This window comes from Typopeltis vanoorti, chromosome 9, assembly GCF_054136105.1.
Source record: "Typopeltis vanoorti isolate ZY-2024b chromosome 9, IOZ_Tvanoo_1.0, whole genome shotgun sequence".
Classification (NCBI taxonomy): domain Eukaryota; kingdom Metazoa; phylum Arthropoda; class Arachnida; order Uropygi; family Thelyphonidae; genus Typopeltis; species Typopeltis vanoorti.
In genome coordinates, this window is record NC_143557.1 from 98,459,711 (window position 1) to 98,479,899 (window position 20,189).

Consider the following 20,189-nt stretch of genomic DNA (forward strand, 5'->3'; position numbering starts at 1 on the left):
GTATGCAGTAATAAACTTCAATATTCAAATTTTGCATTGCAAGTTGATGAGTCAACAGACATTATCAGCAAGGCGCAACTCTTAGCATTCGTCTGGTTTATTAATGAAGATCAAATAGTAAATCAATTTCTTTTTTGCAAAGAATTAAGTGTGTCTACAAAAGGTGAGGACGCTTTTAATATTTTGAATAGCTATCTTGATAAATGGCAGTTAACATGGAAGTCGTGTGTAGGCATTTGTACAGATGGAGCCCCTTCCATGGTAGGCTGTGTTAAGGGCCTTACATCTTTTGTAAAAAAACAAAATTAGAATGTTATTGTAACTCACTGCTTTCTTCATAGGGAGGCCTTGATGGCAAAAACATCGGGAAAAAAATTAAGAGAAGTTTTAGATCAAGTTGTTCAGATGGTAAACTTTATTAAAACAAGACCTGTCAAATCGTGTTTATTCGAAAAGCTGTGTATCGATATGGATTCACAACACAGACGGCTGCTTTTACACACTGAGGTGAGGTGGCTGTCAAGGGGGAAAGTACTTACCCGTGTACACGAGCTACGACAAGAACTTTTTGCGTTTTTTGAAGAGATGAAACAATTACATTTTTGTAACCTCCTTCGGTGTGAATTTTGGATTGCCAGGTTACAGTATTTGGCTGATATATTTCAGCAGCTCAATATTTTGAATACTAGCATGCAAGGGAAAGAAGAAAATATTCTCACATCCACTGACAAAATGAAAGCGTTTCAGAGAAAACTACACATTTGGAAAAGAAAAGCTGTTGAAGGTAATTTGTAAATGTTTCCATTGGTAAGTAACACTTGCATAAATGAAACACTTCCAATAATAGTTGAACATTTAACAAGTTTAGAAGAAAAATTGAGTTCTTATTTTCCATCAATTAATACTGAACAATACGATTGGATTTGAAACCCATTTATGGAAACTCAAGTGATTTTGGTTTAACATTAACAGAAGAAGAACTGGCAGCTATATCCACTGATCGTGGATTGATGATTAAACATAAGGAATTGTCTCTTGAAGCCTTTTGGATTTCTATAAAAGAAGAATATGTGTCAATATCTAAAAAAGCTTTGATTATTTTACTACAATTTTCAACATCGTATTTATGTGAATTAGGATTTTCTACCCTCACCACAATTAAGTGTAAAAAGAGAGGAACTCTTCAATGTATTGATGAGGAAATGAGAGTTTGCCTTTCAAATATATGCCCAAACATTGACGCAATCCCTAGAACACATCAGGCTCATGTTTCTCATAAACACAAGAATGAATAAACGTAAGGTATGTTTCATTTTATTTTTTTAATCGCATTAATTTTTTCCTGTAATATTTTACTTAATTATTATAACATATTTCTCAGAAATTTGTATATAGTGTGCCTACAATTATTTGTAGGATTTTAAATGCACCCCGACTTCAAAAAGTTTGAGAACCACTGGCATAGAGCATCATCAACGAGTGCTTCTAAAATTTGATTTTTGTTCTTTTCAGTTCTGTGTTTTTCAGTTAGTAATTTGAAAGAATAGTAACCATCTTGCAGAATTTGTCCTTGTGGAATTCATTTGTTCCTTGCATATCTTATCACTCTAACGACTCTTTAGTTTTCTTAATACATAATTTTTCATATAATGTGCATTCTGCGGTACTTCTCAGGAATCTCATTTCACTTGTTTTTATTCTTTTGTTTATCTTGTTTATTTATTGCCAAAATTTCGATGCCATACAATAAAGTATGCACTGCTAAAGTATTGTATATTTTTAAGCGGTTTTATTTTGGTACAAGATTCGAATTAACGATTCTATTACGAGGCCTATAATCTGTAAAACATTTGAAGTTTTTAATTTGATGTCTTTTTCTCCTTCATATGATAAGTAAAAGTTCATAGCCAAGATAAGTAAAAGTTCTATTATTTTATTATTAATAACTGTTTTACTTCTAACCGGAGTTTCTTCACAAAATGCCATTATTTTAGTTTTATCTATCGATATTTTCATTCCAAACTGCTCTACTATAATGTTTAAATTGTATATTGTTCTTTGTAAATTGTCTACTTTATCTGATGATATTACCTGACCATCTACAAATAAAGAATTTTTCAGGAATATAATAGTTTATTATTGACAGAAATTTCTATTCCTCATTTTAATTAAAGTGCTCCACTGTATTAGTATATTTCATTAATTTAAATATGAAAAAGTGTTGGAGACAGATGGTATTTCTCTCTTACACCTTGATTTATAGATTATTTTTCAAACTGTTTTCATTATCTTGTTTAAAAGATAAGAACGAATTATTATGAAAGAATCGTACATTCCAATAAATATAATTAACTACTTTCCTTCCCAGGATTGTGTGCCATCAATGTTACCTCTTTTGTTCTCGCATAACTGCTTACACCATCGTAAAAGTATATATAATTAGGTCGTTTTGAGCCTAGTAACTTTTTCTTGGTTTCTAATATTACTGCAGTTTTTATATTCTTCTTACTTAAAAGTTCATCTAATGTTCATTTTAGTGATGTAAGCCATTAGTGATGTAGACATTAAAAAATACCAATATTAAGTAGGTTCTCTGTTTTCGTTTCGTGTTCTTATTCATATATTATTGCCGTCAACCTTTAAATCTAGCCGGTTTCTCCTTTTGAGATTGGAAAGTAATTGAAATGTCCTACCAATCGATTGCAAAGCCGACTTGTAATAAGTTCAGTGATATTTTACGGCTCCTGAACTGACATATATTATATGGCATTGCTTCCAGTATGGCGAAACAGTTGTGCTGCTGGGACTGGGGCCGGTAGCGCACCATGAGATATCCAACTGCCAGTGGTAAGACTGGCAGTTGGATAGGTGAGGCTATGTTCGACGCATCTCTATTCCCATCCATCCCTTCACACACACACACACACACACACACACACACACACACACACACACACACACACACACACACACACACACACACACACACACACACTTTTCAGCCAAAGGCAACCAGAAGGTATCGCGCGCGCGCGCGATACCTTCTGGTTGCCTTTGGCTGAAAAGATCGGCGTTCGAATTTCGTCTAAATCCCCCCATAAACTTGGGTTTTTCGTTACGCAAAACAAAGAAACCTGCTAGAACACACACACAGTTTACAGGCATATTACACTGGCCTCATAGCCTTAGCTATTTCGGCCACAGGAATTCTCTAACTATTTCTGTCGGGAACAAAACTTTTTTCCAGCATAACAGATATACTGGCTGGATAACACGCTTTGACTTATGTAGCATATTAGAAGGAATTAGCCCTTCTGTCATAACCGTAATGAGGTTTCAGTGAAGTTTAACCCTATGAAAGCCACATTTCTTGCAGGCCATTGAGTAAAAACCTCAGTGTTTTTACTCAATGGAAAGTGAATGTGAAGATAAGCGTATGTGTTATGTTTGCTTGTCAAAAAAATTACAAGCAAAACTATATATACACTTTTTTTTCCCTACTAGATTTTCAAAGATTGTCTTTTGTATTATTTAATGTTAAAATTAAAACATCTCATAAAAAGTTTTCCTCTCTCTCTCTTTTAAATCCTTGGAAATACTGGCTGATAAGTGAAATAGTTTAAGGTACTAATCGTGCCTTTTAAACACTTAGTCCTAAAAAAAACAGCTAAAAAACAAAGCCATTAGACTTTTGATATTAGTAAAAGAGAAAAAAAATATACCTGAAGATGGTTGGAGCTTAAAACTATTCTCGTACTTGTTATCGAAAAGTAAATAAATAAATTCGGTGCATTCAGCAATTGAGCTTTAACCAGATCAAAGCGGTCCATTTGTAATCTGAACTGTTTTCTAACAGTGCACTTTGTTGACTCTTATGTTTGGACATTGAAGTACCGAGTTACTCTATGAAGATAATGATCGATTTTATTTTTGAATTGGTGTAGATTAGCACGCACTCGCCCTCCCCCAAAACACACTTTGCTACATAGAGCCAGAAAACTTTATTACCTTAACCATGACTGATAATAGACCAATTTGAACGATAAAGTTATCGCGTATTCTGCTTCTTTTTTTTTAAACCTATTTCATGTCAATAAAAAATGCCAATTGGTGGTTACGTAAACTTGAAAGCAAATCTGGCATAAGTAATTGCAGTTAAGAGTGAAATTGGTATCAGTGTTGATAATACTAATTAGGCCAACCGTGATTCACACATGCACTGTGATAGCTCTTCGTTTGACCTTTTTACTGTGGCCAATACTCATCTGGATAAGATAATCTATTCGTGGATTTGACGTCTTTAGTTCGATGACTTGTATTGCACTTTGACACTTACAACTTCTATGAAACGCCCTTCTACTTCATGTAATAGCTATGATCCAAGAGTTTTACATTATCTGAAAACTGAGGAATAGCTGAGTGACATAATTTAGTGGAAAACACTGTTTATTAGGATAGTGAAAGCGAGACTGTGCGGCTGTTGCTACAAACTGGAGATTTCTTTCGTAAAGTGTTTGCTTTATGAAATGATGCCGATTAACTCCCGTAACAGTACTGAAAAGACGAAAGGTTAATAGTTATCCCTATGAGTAGGACTGAATAAATATTTTAGCCAAATGGGAAATCAGAATGTCACCGGGTAAGTTTTTTTTTCTTTCGTTTTTAGTTATATATTTTACAGCAGTCATACCTTTCTTCTGCTGTTTTTTTTTTTTTTTAAGTTTTCCTCTTTTTTTTTTTTTTTTCCTGGATACCAGCAAGGTCAGGATTTGCTCAGAATAATGTCGCTTTTTATCTGGATTTAAACTTGATCTATTAACAGTTCAACATAACGGATCACAAAACTATCGAAGGGGAATAAAAAGAAGACACTTTTAGAGGATAAATGACACGAAGGAAATTAAAATTTGTTTTTTTTTTTTTCACATTTCTCGTCCGTAAACGGCGTATGGTCACTGCCATATACGGCGTCACACGGTTTTGGCAATGCTGTCTCCTGCTAGAATAAGTGGTAGGGTCACAGATCCGACCACAGCGTGATTCGAACCTGCAGCCTCTTGGCTGGAGAGCGGATACGCTAACCACTCAGCCAACCGGGCCGGCAATTAAAGATTAACAGTTCTGTCTCTTAATAAAGCATTGAAAAATTCTTCCAGCTAATATGATTTTATTATCACGAAAGAGAGAGAGAGAGAGAGAGAGAGAGAGAGAGAGAGAGAGAGAGAGAGAGAGAGAGAGCTGTTGGTCAATTACGGGAATAGGAAAACTGCAAATTATTACCAAATGTCTCCACCTTTTAAGTCGCTGAAGTTGACTAGATTCCCACGACGTGGTAGATAAGAAGTGGTATTCCTAATTCTAATTAGTCCTAAGCTTAATTCTAAGCGACCGTAGAAGACACGAGAGTATGTATTCGTATATGTACTCTGTGTGTGTGTGACACTACGTTTATTTTTGAAGTAAAACTTTAATTCCAACATTCTAAAATGTTATTTTTCTTGCTTTTCCGTTAGCAAAATCGTCGATGACATTGTCGAAGTCTATTTCATCACTCAGTTGCTGTTCTATAGACAGTATGGGAAGATTTCTTAAACGCAAAGTGCCGCCCGGGGAGGACCTTCCCCCTCCCCAGCTACGCGCCACTGATGCTATATACGAGGTGTGAGATGATTTTCATTGTTAAGTGTGAGACTACCGCCATCCTTGTTTCACACATGGTGTTTGGCCCACTCAAGGTCCTAAACACGACAACCTTTTGTCATGAGTAGAATTCACATATAAAAACGATTTTTTAGTCTAATTTTCAGAGTTGCAAGGAAAAGCTGAAGAATTTGATAGAGAAACTGTAGTCAGGCTAAGCTGTGCCCACAAACAGAAATTTTTTTTATTTAATTATAATCCTCTCGCGAAAGATTGGAGACATAAAACACGGTATGGGTGCGATAAAGGTTAATCTGGTAACCTGTTCTGGAGACATGGTCTATCTCTCACAACTTCAGGCCTCCACTTGGTGAATTTTGTACATGCTATATTCATCAAGCTTCAAGCTCTAATACTCTTAGCATTTTCAACTACCTTACACAGTTTAGATATTAAGTAATTTTTTTTTTGTTCAAAATATATCTGAACTTTTGTTTGACTTTAGCTACGAGAAAAAAAAAAAAAAAACACGTACAACGAAACTCGACTCATTTGCCAAGCTTAAACTCATTCTGGTACTACATATGCAATAACCTTACTACGATTTTTCAACACTCTGCAACAAGCTTTTATGGGTCACATGAGAGTTTAAGATGGTCCTTTTACAGTGTTTCGTAAGATATTCATACGTGCTGCGTTTGAACTCTATGGACTACCAAGCATTGCGAAATTTTGTGGTGTGGTAGTTTTCATCCACCGTGTACAAGATTACATTCGGTTTCCTTTTAAATTACCTAAGAAACTAAGTCATGTGGTACAATATGACGAGATGCAATAACTGCTTTCCTATCCGAAAACGAAATGTACATCATCATCAAGATTATTACTCCTCAAGAAATATCATTAGAACAAGATGTGTGAAATTACTATAACTAAAAGTTAATTTTTAGTATTACATAAAATCTTATGCAAGGAAGTTTGGGTTTTAGTACTATATGCAGTGACCTAACTATGATTTTCCGACACTCAGCAATGACCTATCTTTGGCCTCCCAGTAAATAAAAAAGCGTGACTTTTATCTTATTTGCTAACGCTTATTTAATCATTTTCTCCAGCAATATCCAAACTGGAAGATATATTAAGTAACAAGAGATGAATTAGAGAGCAGTAACATACTTTCTGTAGAACGAGCATTATAAACTTTGACTTTCGTAATCGACAGCACGATCGATGGCTCCATCACCAGAAATTCAAATATGAAAAGCCCTGTTAGTGATTTGATCAAAAGAAATTTTGATCAAATCACTAACATATCCAACATTGAGTTATCAAATGGTTCGCCACCATTTGATAACGCAATGCATCCATATTTCATGAATGGTGTCCTGGTGAATGGTGTCTCTCTCTCTCTCTCTCTCTCTTGCAAATTGAATAATATTAGGATTACGTAATATGATGATACTAATCATCAGAGACCTTAACAATCTTGAACCACGATGTAACCTACAAAATCCCTTTCGTGTCTTTTACGACGAATGTATTTAACAGATAACTGGTAATGACCGGTGTTAACTGGTGTAGAGATGTCAGTGAGATCATCCTTCCATCTATTGTAAATTGCAATTCGTTTCAACAGGGATACATTAAGTCAAGGCGAACTAGAATTCGTGATGCCAGAAAGGAATTTTTAAATATTCTCCATAAATATTTTTCATTTTTATGCATAAACATAAGACAGGTTGGAAATGTAACTATTGCCAACCGTTATAGTTTCCGATCCTATAAATGGTGATAAATTCAATGAACTTTTTAAAATATTTGCAGAAGATCAAGGTTAAAGTTTATAGTCCTCACTGACTAGGAAAGGCCAGAGAACAGGGGAGAATGCTGGTCTTGAAATTCACACTTGCTCTTGTTATCATTCAGAGAATGAGAGGTGTGACTGAAGTCTGATTATCGGAATAATGAATTACTGGCCATTTAAAACTATGTGCAGGTAACCCTCGTATAACGCGGATGTTAGGTACCGCAGAAATGCCGGGTTATATAAATCGCGTTATGCGAGTCTCAGATCACATAGAAAAATTAGGGTTATGTTCCGAAATCGTTTTTTTTTTAAATTATATAAACAACAATGACGTATCCAACAAATTTTTTTTTATTTAATTCAGGTAATTCATGTAAGTTAAGAAAACCTAAACTATGAAACAAATACATAGCATAAAAGTATAAAAATTACAAATTGTACTTAAACTTCATTGCACATAATGCATAAATGTTTTAGGCAAAATAAAATAGTGCATATTTTAATCTTTTATAGCACGAGGATTTGAGGATTGGTTAATAAACACTGGTTTTGTCATGTAATCACCTGATGCATTATTACAAAACAGTAGAGTAATTCTATCTTTGGAAACTTTGAATCCAGGAGCTGATCCTTCATTTTTCGAAATATATGTGCGTTTTTGCACTTTTTTCCAATGTAACCCGGATTCATCCGCATTGAACACCTGGTCTGCACCATAAATGTTTATAAACTTTGAGAGTTTTTTGTTTAATAAGATTTCCTTCCATGGGAATTTTCTTTTGAGGTGCAATCTTCTATCGAAATCATTAGAGATTTCTCCATTTTTCCATTAGAATATCGCGTACACGAGCAACGCGCTTTGAACTTATCTTTGACCCAGCAATAAACACTTTCTCGGATTTTATGCTCATTTTGTTTGATTGTTCGAATTGTTGATTCATTTAAATTCAAAGTCCCTGCAAAAACTCCTGGTTTTTCTCCATTTTTCAACCGATCCAAGATTTTGAATATTTTTCTTCGAGAGAAATTAATTTTGTTTTCAATGTTGGTTTTTCCCTTTCGTTGCAGTTTGTGGCCATTACTATAAAAATATTTTTTTTACACATAAAAGCAAGCATTACATATTGTATGTAATTCACCAGAAAATAAAGTGCTCAGCTTGAGATGAACACACTTATGATTTTTAATGCACTTTCCTGGCAGAAACGAGGACAATTTTCAACAATAAACGTTTTATACAGTAAACAATTGAGGTACATGCGTGCTAAAGGGTATTTCACCTAATATAAATTCGCTACTTATAATTACATGCGGGATACAGGCAGACACAAATTTAACGAAGATAAAATTTGATTTTTAAGTCGCGCGGTGAAAAACATGAAAAAATAAAGGGTTACTAGTTACTACAAATTGTATACCGTGTTTTTATCGGAACCGTGTTGTATAAGTACCGCGTTCAACAAGGGTTACTACAATTTTAGACTGCGTTGTATAAGTACCGCGTTATACGAGGGTTACCTGTATTTAGAAATTTATGTACATTTAATCATACAAATACAACATTTATTTTACAAATGATATTCTATCTTTTACAATTTAGCTACTTGAATACAAATTCTACTCTACAGTTCTTCTTCATGAACTGGTCAATAACATCGTCATAAAAAGTTGGTTGTAACTTAATTTTTCGAAGCAACACGCACACTTGTAAAGGCTGGCTGAAGCTCGCTGGCTGAAGCTCACTGGCTAGAGCTACTTTGACTGCGTATGGCCCGTATTTAAGCAACAGGGTGAGATGACGTGGAGGGAGCGGAAATGGCTATGCGCGCGCATGAAATCACAGTGCTGAAGCGAGGAGACCTGGATGTTCCCACAACCAAGCAAGCCAAGGTAGTTTGACTAGCGTCGGCTTTCGATACACAACGCAAAGCTCAATTATTGCCGCGCAAGCTTAAAACATCTTCTGTCTACAAAAATAAAAGGTTCTTTATCGTAATAATAATAATATATGGGTACACCGGTCTGGCAATTCGTTAGTGGGGGGGGGGGTATTTGTAAGTTCGGTTCACTTAAACCTTGGTATTATCCAGGACTACCTACTCACTGATGAGACCTCAATAAAGGTCGAAACCGGTCTGGGTAGTGAATCTTCTCATAATGTAAAACAGTAATGCATCTCCAAGGAGCTACGTTTTACATTATGAGAAAATATTAAGGATAGTGATGGAGCTTGCTCCACCTTTGCTCCGAGTTGCCCTAATGTTGTACTACCCAGGTGTTGACTTACGCTTCGACTCACCGATAGTTCTTCGGCATGAAACTCTTAGATTTCGATCTCCGAGTTTCGTATCCGGCTTTAAAATAATGAGGGATTTATTATCCCCTTAACTTAAATATTACTTCTTTCTCAATTAATGAGCTTGCGCAGGAAGCATAGCAAAGTTGAAGCATGGAGAATTCGCCACTGCCAGAGAGTTTGCGGGAATTCAAGATGGCATGCTGAAACTCGAGAAGAATTACAAGTTAGACGCCATAGTTTAAGTCTGTTAGAGAGTGAACCCGAAGTAACCCTTTGCTATTTGTCCCAATTCCAGTCCAGTCGCTGACATCTTATATGGGAGCATAAAGGTACTTTGTTTTAATTTTCATCACTGCATGAGATTTCCATCTTGAGAATCCCTGAAGGCCATTCAGAAATTTCTTTACTGCAGCGAGCTTTAGTTGCATTTTATAATAATCGAGTTCTTCGCATGTTTTGCAGTATTTCAGTATCTGATAATGAACACTTGTGATATTCAGGAGTCTGGCTTAACTACGGGACTTCCCAACAAGGTTTCGATGAGATCAAACAGATTATGAGAATTTTTGTTGATCCCCACCCCTCAGCCTTTATTAGACCTACCTAAGGTCTCGAAGATCGGCATTAAGTCGTATTGCGATATGGCAATTACTGCTGTTTAGGGATGCGTTGTCAATTAATTATCATTGGGTCCGTAATATGTAGCGATGACAATGTTACTTGACGGTGTCAACCCATCGTTAAGGATCTTAGCCACTTAGAGTATCTTCTAATAATAGTGATCTCTAGATCAAGCCAAGATATAACAGTGCATTTGCGCAAGCCAATATCGAAATCATTGTAGTACAGTTAGATAATAATAATCTTAAGAATCGAAGCATTTACCACTTACTGAATATAATGACGTTCTGCTTTTAGATCAACGCAAATTTCTGCTTTGGTGCAACTTTTGTCATACATGTACATGTGTCACACTCCGTTTGATGTCTCGTCCCCCCCCCCCCCCCAATTATGGGCAGTCTATTGTACGAGCACCCTATTAATTAACACTTATTAATTAATTCTCAGTTAAGTGATACTGATAATAAAATGAAAGATTTATATATTATTTTACTTATAATTCACTAACATTTGATAAAATGGATAATTTGACAGACGAATAATATTATGAGTGGTTAATAACTCAATACAATTAACATTAACGATGCATTTCATATAGAAAACGTATTTTATGTAAAGTATATAATAGTAGAAATTAAAGTAAATATATATATAACTTCTACCGCGGCAGATCCAGATTTCAGTTTTAAAAACAGGCGATTGAGAAATGTTCGCTAAGTTTTTGAGCAGTTTTGTGCATTAATATAATTTTCACTACTAATTTATTTAAAATTTTAAATTATTGTTATAATAAATAAATAAATATATATATATATATATATATATATATATATATATATATATATATATATATATAAATAAATATATAAGGTATATTTATTCATTTATTTGTAATCTAATAATGAATGGTGAGGTTTAAAGAATAACTGCATCGTCACCGTTTGGTTGGAAATATCTCTGTCTAAATCAATTTAAAGTCTGTATCTAGTCTTATACGAATAAGGCGCACGGCTTTTGTTATCGAGAACTCGGGTTTTCTACCAGCAAAAAAAAAAAAAAAAAAAAAAAAAGAAACAGAAATCGGCAGGAGAGTACACACAGTTGATAGGTATAGCTGTTCGTGTAAATACGGTTAATCTGCTTAACATTATTAATATTTATAAAAGCCAAGTTATTTGGCCGCAATAGATCATTGAGCTCTCTCAAATGTGTGCCGAAATTATGTAGTAATTCAGGTTTTCATAAACAGGAAGAAAAAAAACAAACAAAAAAACTGTTGGTTTAGAACAGTAGTGGCGAAAGTGACACTCGTGCCACATGAAGGTATTTCTAGTTGTTACACAGCGTAAAAATTGGGAAGGTATATTTATTCATTTATTTGATGTTTCTATTCATGGTAGTCATTTTTACTACCTCCCCACCAGATGCCAACTTTTAGCGGACTCCTGAAGATACATACAGGTTGGTCCTTTTATACTTTTCTGGCGTTTTATTAGGCCCAACTATCCGGCACAGCGCAACTTAGATTTTTGTCATTGTTTTCGCACTAACCAATTCTTGGCTAAATAAGAGAAATGATTATTATTATTTTTTTTTTTGAAAACAAAGTTCTCTTATAGTGTTAAATTTTATAAAAGTGTAAATATATTTTTAGTTACAGTTATTGTGATATTTACTAACACATGCCTATTTTTTTTTTCAGTTCTATATGTCTGTGATGTTTTTGTGTATGTAATTAAAATGTAATTATTTGTTTTCTTCTGCTAAATCGCTAAATTTAGCAAGTGGGCTACTGTAATTAGAAAAAATTAATCAGCACAGTTTAAACTGAGGATAAGACTTTTTTTTATTTAAAATAATATACGGTTTTCTTACCCATAAAGAACACGATTCGAAAAATTCTTGTGGAGGTAAAAAGGAATGGTGACCATTCAAAACATCAATCGATTGACAGGATTGTCAAACATCGCTATAGCACTAGGAGGACGTAATTGACTTTACCTTTACAGAAGGAAATCACGTGTTTTACTTGTTTAATAGGGGGCGCGCTTGTATGTCAGCTGCTGAAAATCGCAGAGATGGTTCAGTGTGGAAGATGGAGAGTTGTGCGTTTATTCTGTGCCAAAGTGTGTGTATTTATATTCAATCATATGGATGTTAACTACGCATTTCCTTAACTCGATAAAACCGGCATTGTTTTCTTAACTGGAGAAATGTGTATTCTGCTTACGGGAGCTATGCATTTTGGAAACGTAAGTATAAAACTTTTCTATAGCAGTGTATAATAAGGAAGGCATTGGGTGTGAGCGCCTTCCGTGTTGTCATAGTGTATGCATGTACGTATTCTATGTCCCCACACAATTGAATTCTAGTTTTCCTTAAAAACACTTTGCTCGGAAATTTTACTTAGCTGTTTAATCATAACGATACTGTTGAATTTTCGCTGCATTAAAAAAGATCTATGCGCCTGACATGAATATGCTACAAATAGGAATAGTGTAGTCCTCCGATTGTGTATTTTAAGATATTAAATATCTGTTTCAAAATATTCATATTCCTAATACTTCATTGGAAAAAATATCATTGCATTTTAGATTTAAAGAACAAGTATTTTTCATTCATTTTTGTTGATGTTTTCTCCACACGTTTTTAAAAGTTGAATAATTGTGAAATGAATATACCGCACATTTGCAAAAAGTAAATGCAACCTTACTGACTTTCAGTAATAATAAGTATAAGTGATTTCGATTTTAGACTATAGATATGCATAAGTTTCAGTCATATAAGTTGATAACTCTCCTATCGTCAGAAAAAAAAATATAAGTGATTTCGATTTTAGACTATAGATATGCATAAGTTTCAGTCATATAAGTTGATAACTCTCCTATCCTCAGAAAAAAAAAAATATATACCGGGAGCGTGTGCGATCTTCAACTACTAAAGTAACGACTGCGCTTTGCAAATGTGTGGATTACTTTGCATACGGAGACAAAAAACCTGAAGTTCTAACTTTGGCATTAAAAAAAAAAAAAAAAAAGGAATTTAGTAGCATTTTATCGTAAATGCATATCGATGTAATTTATCCGACCATGCAAATAAGGAAAAGACGCGCACCTGTTATTCATTCTCAGCTACTGTTATGCCAATTTGAATAAATTTAGTACATATAATGATTACATTTGACATGTTGAATGTTTTATATATAATTAAATTCTTTAAGTGTGTTAATTGAAATTTGCATCCTGTATTCTGAAGAGAATAGGTGTAAGATTTGTCGAGTGAAAACATACACCTCTTATAAACAATAACACTGAATTAATTGATTTTAAGTACAGTAATAAATATAATGTAGTACGTACGTTATTACTAACAAGCTAGAAAAGGAATGATTTTGATATTCTGTTGTCTTATGTAATATTAATTCTTATCTAATACTCTCATAAATTAGTCATAATGTTTGTTTTAATTGAAACAAAGAGACATAATGGGAACCAGTAGTCATGCCAACATAGTTGTGCACAAATGTTTCTATAAATATATCTGAACAGTAGGTAAGGAACCCTTGGCCTTGAGAATCAAATTGAATATCAGCCAGCTAACCACTGTAGGCCCTCTAAGATTTTGTAATTTCAATTTTTTTAATTATATTTTTAATTACTAAAATGCAAATGTAATTTAGTCGATTCAGCATTACAACTTAAAGATAATCACATTATATGATGGATGCCTGGTCTTAAGTAAATAGAAATACTGGAGTTCTACATATGTATTTGACAAAAAAAATGGATAAAATAATGTACTGAAAATATCTATCTAGCTGTAATGTTGTTTACATGTGTTCATCTGAGGACTCAGTTTGTAAGCCAGAAATTTTAAATTCAGGTTGATGGGTGGATAATACATTATCCAAATCTCTGGCTGTGAATTAAATCCCACTACCACATGTATAGTTGAATGATTATAAGTTGTAAATGGGTTTCATCGCCCAGTGTGAGATGACTCATTTATATGAGGCCTGAAGTGTTCTGAAAAAAATACCATGTTTGGTCTCCTCAATAAACTTTCTGGATTATCTAATCCTCAGCCTACTGCTATTTAATGTCCAGTAAGTTTACAGCCATTTGTGAGTGGAATTAACATTAAAAAGGAAGATCGTGTTAGTAAAAAGAATGGATGATAAATATCCATTGTTATTTTATATTCATAAAGACAAGCAAGGTAACTTGATACTCTGGGTTTCTTATCTGTGATCAAGGCTGAGGGTGTATTCTCAAACTCTTGATCATCTTCAAAATTTTTGAAGTGTAAGAAGGGAATTCTTGTTTGCCTGTTCTGTTTGATTATAAAATAACAAGATATTTATTACCCTTCCTTTTATAATTTTCAATGTCAAGTAGAAGCTTTCTTGGCCCCCCCCCCTGTATTTTAATTTTTTTGTTGTTGTTGTGGCTAGATTTTTTTCTATTTATTATATAAAGTGTTCTGCTCATGTGTGAGCAAGAATGGTTATTAAATTTTGCTTTATTATATGAAAAGTTCGAGCTCCCTAACTCAGTTTTGGCAAAGCCCTTTAGTTGTAAAGTCCTGGATTAAAATCCCATCTAGGATTTGAAGAACCTTTTGTCACAGCTTTTCAACTGAAGATGAGTTAGCCAGTCTCACAATGAGGTGGCAGAGATTTTTATCATTAGAAATAACATGGATATGAAGTATAAATTATTCAATATTTCATTCATGTGGGTGGTTAAGGGCCTGTAAATGCTATGGATTATTACTTTCTTGATTTTACTGTGCATTTAGTTAATAGTTTGTATTCTTTATGCCTTTAGTGATGATGGGTTCCCTAATTTTCTTTATCACTGATATTATTATTATTACATGGCACCTCCAAGGATTCATGTGAGGCCACTCTACACCACATAACTCACCATCTAAACCACTTTATCCACAATGTATATATTTGAGAAAAGGCTTCTCATTATTTGTGTCCATTGATATTATTTCTTTATTCTGATATATAATTTTAAAGCTATTTTACTTAAAATTAACTACAGTTAATTCTGATCTTTGATATTTCTCACTGTTATATAATTACAGTGTTTTGCTAATATTAAAGTATTAATTCTGTATTGGCACATCAGCAATGATGTCCCTAATATCTCCTTAAATATTCTAAGATTCATTTTTGGGGGTGTGAGAGAGAGAGCAATTAGATTATTTAGCAATTCCTCTCCCCTTCTCATGTTTACATATTGTTCTACTTACTATCACAGAAATGCTAAGTATTATCTATTTTTATATAAAACTTTGATGGATATTATTTCCAGATTATAGATATGGAGATTAAATTCATATAATTATAATCCATTGTACTTACAGGCCTTGACCTGCCAAGTTATCCTTGCTTTCATTACTAATTTTAGATACCTTAGTAATGTATCTAAATGTATATTTTTTGTGTGCAAATTGTATTTCCTGCGTTGTTTGCCTTGTTATGGGATTTAAAAAAAAAAAAAAGTCTCTCTTGGAGGGGAACCCCTGCTACTTCCATGTGAGACCAGCTAACTCACCTTTTATATGAGGCCTGAAGTGTTCTGAAAAAAATACCATGTTTGGTCTCCTCAATAAACTTTCTGGATTATCTAATCCTCAGCCTACTTTATCCCCAGAACTTTATCAGGGCTGAAAAGCCCTGATAAAGTTCTTTGCATCCTAGATGGGATTCTGTTTAAATGCAAGTTTCTATTCATGTAAAAAATAAATAAATGAAATAAAAAATAGATTAACACTTTAAAAATGACAAAATACAGTAAAGAAACTTTATTTTTGCTTTAGATTGTTAATGTATTGCTTTTTAATGGTTATCGTAAGTCATTCTGTCATCCTTCTTTGATTCTTGCAGTGTTTTAGATTTGGTTTTCATCCGTGTGTGTGTGTGTGTGTGTGTGTGTGTGTGTGTGTGTGTGTGTGTGTGTGTGTGTATATAGGGTGTTCGGGATAAATTTGACATATTTATAATTAATTATATTTTTCCGTAAGTTACATGTATTAACACACACTTCTCTTCATTTAAAAGTTTGGACCCTTCTTCATTCATATACAAGATGTCAGAAAGGATGGATAGCTGGAACCCACCTGAATCATGGAAGAGAATAACTTGTATCATGATGATTCGTGCCCGCCATCAAAATAAGGATATTACGACTGCTGCCCAATGCTCCCTGAATACAGTAAAAACAATCAGGCATGAACTAGAGACTTGCAATGGTGACTACGAGGATGTAGCAAGAAGAAAGATCCCTAGCAGACGATCTGATTGCGTTCGTACAGCAGAATTCCTCGCAAATCTGCAGGAACAGGTGTTGAAGAACCCTGGCATTGGAATTCGGGCTTTGTTCGTGGAGTTGCTAACTGTAGTCAAGCCCTGGATAACAAGGGTAGCCAATGGTAGGCCGTATGTATGGCAGCAGGATTCGGCCCCTTGCCACACCTCTGGGAAAAGTCAAAAATGGTTGTCTGAAAATTTCTACGACTTCACCAGTCCAAATGTTTGGCCTCCAAACTCCCCAGACCTTAACCCCATGGATTATTTTGTATGGGGCACAGTTGAAAAAGACACCAATCGCACTTCCAGTAATACAAAAGCCCAGTTAATGGATAAAATTAAAACAGTTTTTGCGGCCCTTCCCAGGGAGACTGTAGCATCAGCTTGTTCGAGGTTCCGAAGCAGAATTGAAGCTGTGATCGATGCTAATGGTGGTTATTTTGAGTAAATCTTGTTGATAGTATTGTAATTAACTCTGCCTGTAATGTTTTTTTGTCAATTCATTAAATTTAATAGATACAAAGAAGATTTTCTTTTTCCTTACGAAACTGTCAAATTTATCCCGAACACCCTGTATAATCATTTTGCATTTTTTCAATATTCATATTAAACATTTAGAGTGACTGAAGTGCCATTAGTTATCCAATATTAACTTTTTAATTATGTGCAGAACAAAATATTATTTTAAATAAGAAACCTTCTGAGTCAACAGATTCATCATGAAAGTCATTCATCCAGCCACATATGCCATATTGTAGGTCATTTATAACACACTTCTTTGCACATTCTACTTAGTTGCCACTCTCAGTATTAAAGAAACTCCTCACTTCCTTTTTTCACTACACTGTTATGCTATTTTAGGAATGGTCTCATTTTCTCCTCTCACATACACTATATATGAGGGGTTTCCAAAAAGTAAGGTAGCATTTTTTTTCTTAATAATGTTGTCACCTTATAAGAAAAAACTTTTTTCTTGTAAGGTGGCAGCTACCGTGCAAGTGTGATCCAAAACAGGTGTCCATGAAGGTATTCACTTTTTGCAAGTAAAGGGGCTTCATCAAGTGATATTCACCATGACCTGGTTGTAGTGTATGCTGAAAAGGTGACGTCAAAGAAGCAGGTGTCTTTATTTTTAGTGCAATGAATTTAAAGCAGGCTGTAGTGACATTGAAGATTGACAACAGCTGGGCAGGCCTTCAGTGAGCAAGACAACATTTCGCTCATTAAGGGCATCATTCTCGAAGCCCATAAGTGAAATTGCATAAGCAGTGAACTTGAGTAAGTCCTCTGTTTTACAAAATTGTTTACAATGTCCTTGGTTTTTGAAAGGTGTGCTCCTTTGAGTGTCCTGACAACATGCATGGGGATGTATCTGTTACAATATAGCAACAAAGATGATTTTCTTGCTCACCTAGTTACAGGAGACAAAATGTGGGTTCATCACTTTACCCCGGAGAGCAAACAAGAGTTCATGACCTGGAAACATCTGCAATCTCCTGTGTACAAAAAATTCAAAACTATTCGCACTAAAGTCATGGCCACCGTGTTCTGGGATTACTTCAGCAAGAAATCAACATTCTGTTGATTTCTTGCAGAAGGGAGCAATAACACTGGCCAACAAAAAAAAAAATTTTTTTCTGCTGATTATGATCTGACACTTGTTTTTTACTAATTTGGGTACGCTGATTTCAAATATCAAACCCATTTTTCTCTATCACGTCAGGTTTTTCCTCTATGGCATTTTCTTTTTGCTAATTTGTAAGTTTTTGATAGTTTTTAGGAGGCAGTACTATTTAGAGGATCAAAAAAAATCGATTTTTTAATATTATTTTCTAAAAGTATGTACTTTTAAAAATCTGTTCCTAACTTTTTATCAAGACATTCGAAAAATTCCCGAAGATATAGCCTATTATTCAAAGTGGTGCACAGATCAGAATCGGAGCGCTCACCGCTCTTGCTTGTCAAGACTTAAAAACTATGGAAGATCGGATTCTCACATGATGGCTGACTACTGTTGGAGTATTCAAAGGGATTGCCAAAACAGAACACACAGCAGAAATTGCTACAAACAAAAATTTATTCCCTGAAACTCATGTGTAAGTAAAATTGTTATTTTTTTATAAATATTCTTGTAATTTTTAATGAATATTGTTAAGTAGTTATATCTAATTATCGGCCTCTCTCGCATTCAAAGCGCCAGTACGTGCCGTTGCAGGTTCTTACGCATTTATTCGTTTACTAACAAGCGAGAGCGGTGAGCGCTCCGGATCTGCGCACCACTTTGAATAATAGGCTATATCTTCGGGAATTTTTCGAATTTCTTGATAAAAAGTTAGGAACAGATTTTTAAAAGTACATACTTTCAGAAAATAATATTAAAAAATCGATTTTTTTGATCCTCTAAATAGTACTGCCTCCTTAAAAATATCAAAAACTTGCAAATTAGCAAAAAGAAAATGCCATAGAAGAAAAACCTGACATGATAGAGAAAGATGGGTTTGATATTTGAAATCAGTGCACCCAAATTAGTAAAAAACAAGTCTCATATAAAAGTCAGCAAAAATTGTGTTGGACTGTGTAATCAATGCAGAGCTTTACTGTGCAACGTTGGACAAACTGAAAGTCGACATTCGACACAAACAACTAGAAGCCCTTGTTCAGCCCCACCCCCCTCAAGAAACACCTTTCTGGAAGGCATTTCACTATGCATGAGAAGGTTCATCAATCTATGCAGTATTGGTACTTTTTCAGTACTAATATTGATAAACTGATGTTTAGTTGAGACAAGTGCATCAATAAATTTGGAGACTTTGTTGAGAAGTATAAATTAAAGATGCCAAGTTGCACCTGAAGTATCTTCTGGACTGGACAACTCGTATATAGAAGCTAATGACTTCACATCACTTGCCTTAGTATCCCATAATGCAAAGCACATTATGAACATGTATCATGCTATGCATTATGACCCTGACAGGTTTCGACCTTTATTGAGGTCTCATCAGTGAGAGCCAGACTCAGAGGTGATACCAAGGTTGGAATAATGCACAAGTCATACTTCCATATACAAGAAACCACAAGATGTCACACCTTGTTACTAAAATACTCTGGATTAGAGATAGATAGTGGAAGTTTTTCCACTTGGTTATACTATAAATTAAAGATGCCAAGAAATATTCTTGGTTTAATCGTTTATCCAAGTGTAAGTAAACAAAGTTTGCTCCTCAAGTATCTTCAGGATCAGGCACGTTCACTTATTTCTTGATGTATAATTTTAACTTCCTGTTATTAAACATCCTCGATTTAAAAAAAAAAAAAAGTGTTACCTTACTTTTCTGAAACCCCCTCATGTAATTCCTATAAATCCCCCTTGCCTTTGACTCCTTTCTGCCTATTGACCAAACTCTAGGATTTACATTTCATTGTCTTCTTCTCATAACCAACATCGACATTTCAGTCCTGATATTGCCTTAGTGACACATGTACACACCTTTTGGAAC

General features: G+C 34.4%; 1 protein-coding gene across 2 annotated transcripts in view; it reads left to right on the top strand.

Moving 5' to 3' along the window:
* The first annotated feature begins 4,395 nt into the window (after positions 1 to 4,395).
* Positions 4,396 to 20,189, top strand: part of LOC150103287 (endonuclease/exonuclease/phosphatase family domain-containing protein 1-like) — a 112,153-nt gene continuing 96,359 nt past the window's right edge. Inside the window, exon 1 of one of the 2 annotated variants that reach the window (XM_090398039.1) lies at positions 4,396 to 4,639. The gene's annotated coding sequence lies outside the window, so the exon portion shown is untranslated. Of the gene's footprint in view, positions 4,640 to 12,463; positions 12,620 to 20,189 lie in introns of those variants that run through there. The other variant, XM_090398038.1, reaches the window with a different exon arrangement.